General features: G+C 45.4%; 1 long non-coding RNA gene across 1 annotated transcript; it reads left to right on the top strand.

Moving 5' to 3' along the window:
- The first annotated feature begins 751 nt into the window (after positions 1–751).
- Positions 752–5431, top strand: LOC142494608 (uncharacterized). Its single transcript, XR_012801560.1, has 3 exons — positions 752–1176; positions 4079–4182; positions 5191–5431. It is a non-coding gene; the product is annotated as an uncharacterized LOC142494608 (long non-coding RNA).
- The last annotated feature ends 913 nt before the right edge of the window (positions 5432–6344 follow it).

Raw genomic sequence — 6344 nt, 5'->3', positions numbered from 1 at the left:
GTGTATGTATGTGTGTATGTATGTATGTATGTGTGTGTATGTATGTATGTGTGTATGTATGTATGTATGTGTGTTTATGTATGTATGTGGGTATGTGTGTATGTATGTGTGTATGTATGTATGTGTGTGTATGTATGTATGTGTGTATGTATGTATGTATGTGTGTTTATGTATGTATGTATGTATGTGTGTATGTATGTATGTGTGTATGTATGTGTGTATGTGTGTATGTGGGTATGTGTGTATGTATGTGTGTATGTATGTATGTATGTGTGTGTATGTATGTGTGTATGTATGTATGTGTGTGTATGTATGTATGTATGTAGGTATGTCTTTATTTATATAGCGCCATTAATGTACATAGCGCTTCACAACAGTAAAACACGTGACAATCATATAAATAACAAATAATATAAATAACACATGAAGGGGAGAAGAGCTTCAGACATAAAAGTAACGTTTAGGAAAAAGGAGTCCCTGCTCCGAAGAGCTTACAATCTAATTGAGATAGATAGCAGGATTCAAGGAACATTCTGGTTTATGTTATGTAACAAAGAAAAGAAAAATGAGCAGCATGGGTATCTATTCCTAAAGGTCCGGAACCTACAACCAGAGGTTGTATCTCAGTTGATAAATGAAGTTGCGTGAAGTTGGGTTATTGCTGTTACATTCTCTCTCCAGTTGGGCACGAGGCCTTCTGCAGCCTTAAAGCAGTATGTGTTCTGCAATATTTACACGTTATTACAAGGAAATGAGGAAACGACCGTTGCAAATGGCGAACGAGTAGTTACACAGTCATTGTTTAACTTTTATTGCCTCTTGAACCCTTCCGGTTTGCAGATATGATGCAGGCCCCTGTGGCAGCCAAGGGGGGAATATAAAGCTGCAAAGTGGGAGTGAATATTTAACTGAAGTTCAGGAATTCACAGCTTGTCCTCATACACAGTAGTTGAAAGCCCAGAGCATCCCACCACTGACAAGCCCCAAGCTCTCTGTGTGCAGGAGATATACTGTAGACGCACGTGTATGGGTCAGACAAGCAGCAGACTCAGCGTTACCTTGTTCCAATTAGGAAACTATTCCTATCTGTGGGTCCCATCTGGTACATGTGAGCCACCCCGCTGCTGTCTGGGGGTAAGGGGCAGCTGGAGTTAACATCAGCAATGGGAAAAGGAGGTAGGACGTTTTTGCTGCAATGTGTTCAATGTCCTTTTTGGCAGCAAAGGAGTTAAACAAATTTTTTTTGCCAGTATGTGGATTTTCTTAGAACAGGGATGGCCAACGCCAGTCCTCAAGGGCCATCAACAGGTCAGGTTTTCAGGGTACCCTTGCTTCAGCGCAGGTGGCTCGGTTGGAGACTGAGCCACTGATTGAGCCACCAGTGCTGAAGCAGGGATATCCTGAAAACCTGACCTGTTGGTGGCCCTTGAGGACTTGAGTTGGCCGTCCCTGTCCAAGAGCAGCTTCTGCAATTTAACTTAACCTTTTGCAAGCCAACACATTGCACTTACATCTGGCATGCTATAAGGGTCAGTCACAATGACTTACCAAAATATATTCTTTATTTTACACAGGTGGTCCTCCGTTATCCGACCCAATGCATTCTTGAAAATAGCTCAACGCCCCCCCCCCCCATCCTATTCCCCCCCACCCCCTTATAGGTCAGGTTTTCAGGATATCCCAGCTTCAGCACAGGTGGCTCAGTCTTTGACCTTCTATGTCACCTATGCTGAAGCAGGGACTGATTGAGCCACCTGTGCTGAAGCAGGGACTGATTGAGTCACCTGTGCTGAAGCATTGATATTCTGAAATCCTGACCTGTTGGGGGGGGGGTGAGCACCCCTGTGATTGGGAATCATCATAATGCGAAAACCCATTTTTCCATAGGATCAATCTTATGAACGTGTAGTACATACAATAATGCAGGGGGGGCAAACTTTTTTCCCTGCGCCCCCCCTTCCGGATGTCCTCCTCTATGCGCGCCCCCCTCCCTCCTCCTCCTTATCTTGATTCCCGGCGTGTGGATGTCATGAAGTCACGTTGACACATGACCCCCATGGCGACGCGTCTGCAGATGCCCGCTGGATCAAGGTAAGTTTACAGAGGCCCTGCAGCTCCCCCGTTACTTAATTTAAGAGCCTTCGGAAGCGCACGGGGCCTCTGTAAACCCCGCGCCCCCCGCCGGTAATCTCGCGCCCCCCACTTTGCACACCACTGCAATAATGTATATACAGTATATATAAGCTTTCAATACTGTACTGTACAATACCCTATGGAAAAAAAAAAATGAACTCTAGTACTATACAAAATTTAACGTCTGAAATATTTTTGTCGTATCGGGTGGGGCGTTTCGGAGTTGGATTGTGATAGGAAGAGACATTTTAATCAAAAATTAAATTGGTCCTCACGGAAAAATGTGTCTTAAAAATAGCCATGCCTGGTAAAATATGTTTTCTGTCTGCAATCCAGTAACATTTTTGTAAGACTGTTATACAATTGTCGTTAAAAAAAAAGTGTATCGAAAAGAAAATAGCCGTGATTTCCGCAAGCTTGTAATCCCTGCAGCATTCCACGTCAGCATACATAATATTTATTCCTTGTTATCTGTTTGGTGTGAAACTTCGGGACAAAACTTTAGATTTGTTAAAAAAAATATAGCAAATGGAAATATTACTGTATGCTCATTTGCATGTCTTAGACAGGTCTGCAACAACGCCTTTCACCATTATCACCCAGCACACAGCACTTCCACTGCAGCAAGGGATTCTGGGAAATGACATGCAAATGAGCACACAGTGCCACCTTAAAAAAAATAATAATACAGGAAATAGTAACGAACAGATGTTGGTGATATATGTAAAATGTTTGCCTCCTCAAGGTATGTATGTAAGATCTTTAGCTACAAGCAATGCCGTATGCCAAGGGTGGCCAATGCCAGTCCTCAAGGGACACCAACAGATTAGAAGTAGGTAGACAAGACAAAAACGAGGTAGAGAGGGTAACTCCAAAAATAGTTTATTTGATCATAAAAAAGGGGCAAAAACGGGCCAATATGTTTCACGCTGCAAGCGCTTCGCCAAGGTCTCTTTATATTTATATTTTATCTATTCAATATTCGCATTTTTTTTTAGATTTTAATCAAGAGAAAAAGCAGTGACGTTTTTTTTCACATTCTAACGAATGTGCGAAAATGAAACAAAACTCGCGGCAAATTTGAATGTTGGCAAAAAGTTTTCCCAGTGAAACAAACAAACTTATCAATTATGGCGCTCTAGGATAACCAAATATAACACAACTTGCCTAAAGCACAATCTTATTGTGAAATAAATAAATATAAATGATACCAATACAAACAAATTAGGATGCCGCTATAACCCAGTGGGGGATCCTTCTCACGATCCCATGCAAGGTGAAGACGCACCAGTGACATGCACGCCGAGACACAGGGGAGGCAGAGCTCACACACTCAAGTTGCCGAGATCCAGTTCGCAGGATCTATATGCTTGAATATTTTTATTACCATGTGAGTGTATCCCTTACCACTTACCTTTTATAAATTGTCATACAGTCTGCACTATGTCCGTTTCCTTTGTCACCTATTAAGGTCTCCTGAGGCTCCTTGTGATTACCTTCCCTGGTGGGCTGTTAGTCAAAGATACCATTATGTGAATACCACTCACTTTACACTTGTGAGTACCCTGCACATAGACTCCTGTATATACATCACTCCACTAATTATCACGTATATTGCACTATCAGATTTTTTTCTGTCTTTCATGGTTTGCGCTTCCCGATGATCTACACCTCTTCAAAAAGTTTTCCCACCCATACTGAAAATAAACAGTATTAGTAAAGTATAATTAATCACTCAGTTTTAACCAGGGAAGTATCTTGTTTTCGTCATTTCAATTTAGTCCTCTGTGGGATTGCAAGAACGTCGTTTACTAATGCGATAATCACACGATGTAATCAACTTTCTGCGACACATTTAATAAAGCTTTTCACGGGTTTCTGTTTTTTTGGAAAGTTTTCTTATTTTTAATGTGTCCGAACTATTGTTTCCGCATTCCCATTTTAGGTTTCTTCCACCAATAGTTACAGGATTCGGGAGTTTGGCCTCAATTGTAAAATATTGCAAAACCTGTCACCAAACGGAAGGGTGAAAGATGATCCCTAACGACGGTATTTACTTTTTTTCTTGGGTCGGGAAAGTCCGAAATTTGACAATGTCACCGGGTTCCACGAAGATTTGGCTCAGCTCTGCACATAAATTAGAGTTTGTTTTAAAAAAAAAAAAATGCTCTCCCGAAGCCACCGGCGTGGTTGTGAATTCATGAAAAGCCTCATGTCAAAGGGCCTTACAAGTGACAGCTGCAGAATGGAAAACATCTTAAACATGTATACTTTGGCCTGCTGGCGTTCTACCTTCTCGGTCACTGACTCGAGGCAGAGCAGGATTCTCATTTTAACAGTGTCCATAAAAGAGCTTATCAGAAAACAGCCATTTCAGCCCATTTTTTTTTTATTGGTATAAGTCACAAAGATAAGTTAACGAAAACCATCTGTTTGTTGCTGTCCCGGCACATACATTGAGCAAACCCGTCCGCTTTGTTTTGCGGTAGGAAGACTGCTTTTGTAGCATCTCCTATACTGGAACATTGAACCAGGGGTGGTGGCTAACTCCAGTCCTCAAGGGATATCAACAGGTCAGGTTTTCAGGATATCCCTGCTTCAGCACAGATGGCTCAATCAGTGGCTCAGTCTTCGACTTTGAAGACTTCGAAGACTGAGCCGCTGATTGAGCCGCCTGTGCTGAAGCAGGGATTTCCTGAAAACCTTGACCTGTTGCTGGCTCGTGAGGACAGGAGTTGGCCACCCGTGAACTGCGGGATGACACTTGGATTAGGGGAAAGGCAATGATGAGACAGAGGCCCCAGAATGGGGTCGTAGGCTCAAGGGCTGCGACGTCCTGATTGGCATGAGCTGGGGGGTCGGATAACCCCCCTTCCCCCACGGAGTGGGAAGACTGCTTGTCCCCTCCCATCTAGGGGGAGGGGGGTGAGAGGGTATAAAGTGAAGGTCCCTGGGGGGAAGAGTCAGAGCTAACGGAATTCCCACCCACCCATCCCCATGTTTTGCTATTGTATTGAGCTGTTGGAACGTTATATTAACATGATTTGTATCACACAGGAGCAGTTTGTCTCCTCGTCACAGCGGAGCTGCCGTGCCAGCCAAGCTCAGGAGACGGAGAACGGGCGAGGACTTTAGGGTCCGCCTGTCAGCTGGAGCCCCTAGAAGAGCTCGGCAGGCTGGAGGCGCCGGCTGTAGGGCCGGGCCGGCCTATGCCTAATCAACGCTGGTAAAAGGCTGGGCGCCAGCTTTAGGGCTGGGCCAAAGCTGACCCTAGGGGCGGGAGGGGGAGGGAAGCAGCCCAACATCGGCTGAATGAGGATCTCCCCCTCCCATTTTACAGTGCTTTTGGGCGGGGGGAGGGAGCGGGCCATTTGCTGGCTGTCTGGGCAAGGATCACCCCCCCATGCACATGCTACGGGCGGGGGGGGGGAGCGGGCCGATTGCTGGCCGCTGGGCACGGATCTCCCCCCCATTTCGCATGGATCCTGCTGGGCTGGCGGGCAGGCTGGTTGATTTTAACAGCGGGTGTTAAAATAAAGCTGTGACCTTTTCTTCCAACCTTGTGTGGTGTGACGTTATTTGGTTTAGCGTTACAAAGGAGGGGCGGCGCTTAAAGCCTTTATGGTCCATATTAACTAAACATCTGGAAGTTCATTTATGACTCAATACAGTAAAAGGGACGCGTTGTGTCCTCTGGCATCAGGGCAGAGCACCTCTTAGTCAATAATGCCCAAAGTGTTGATGGCCAAAGCGCTTACACGTATAAACTTCTAGTTATCAGGGAAACACTAAGGCCGTGATTATACCCAAGGTGGCCGGCTGTGTTGCGCAGCGCGCCACCGAGCAGCTCAATAACAAATTGCAACAATCCAATGACAGCTAACATGATGCACGCGACGCCTGGAACTGCGGGGCGGCAGACAGGAGAACAGACGTGAGATTTTGTTTTGAGCAGGCGTCTGTCGCATCTCGTGAGCGGTTCAGCCAATGAGGGTGAAGCGCTCACGGCCACGCCTCCGCCACGCCTCCCTGCCTCCCCTGCTTGTCTCCCGCCTGCAGTTCACATGCCGCCTCGGCGGCTTCGCGAGGATGACGTCACCCGATCGTGCGTACGCCCAGCCGGAGCGGATATCATCGTAGCCTAAAAGAAGAAAAGGTATTACAAATGACATACTAGTATTTATTTAAGAGCAAGTCATCCAAATTGAACC

The sequence above is a fragment of the Ascaphus truei genome, chromosome 5 (assembly GCF_040206685.1).
Source record: "Ascaphus truei isolate aAscTru1 chromosome 5, aAscTru1.hap1, whole genome shotgun sequence".
In the NCBI taxonomy this organism is placed as follows: domain Eukaryota; kingdom Metazoa; phylum Chordata; class Amphibia; order Anura; family Ascaphidae; genus Ascaphus; species Ascaphus truei.
Note: the sequence above shows the minus strand (reverse complement) of the source record. Positions and strands in the feature narration are given on the sequence as shown.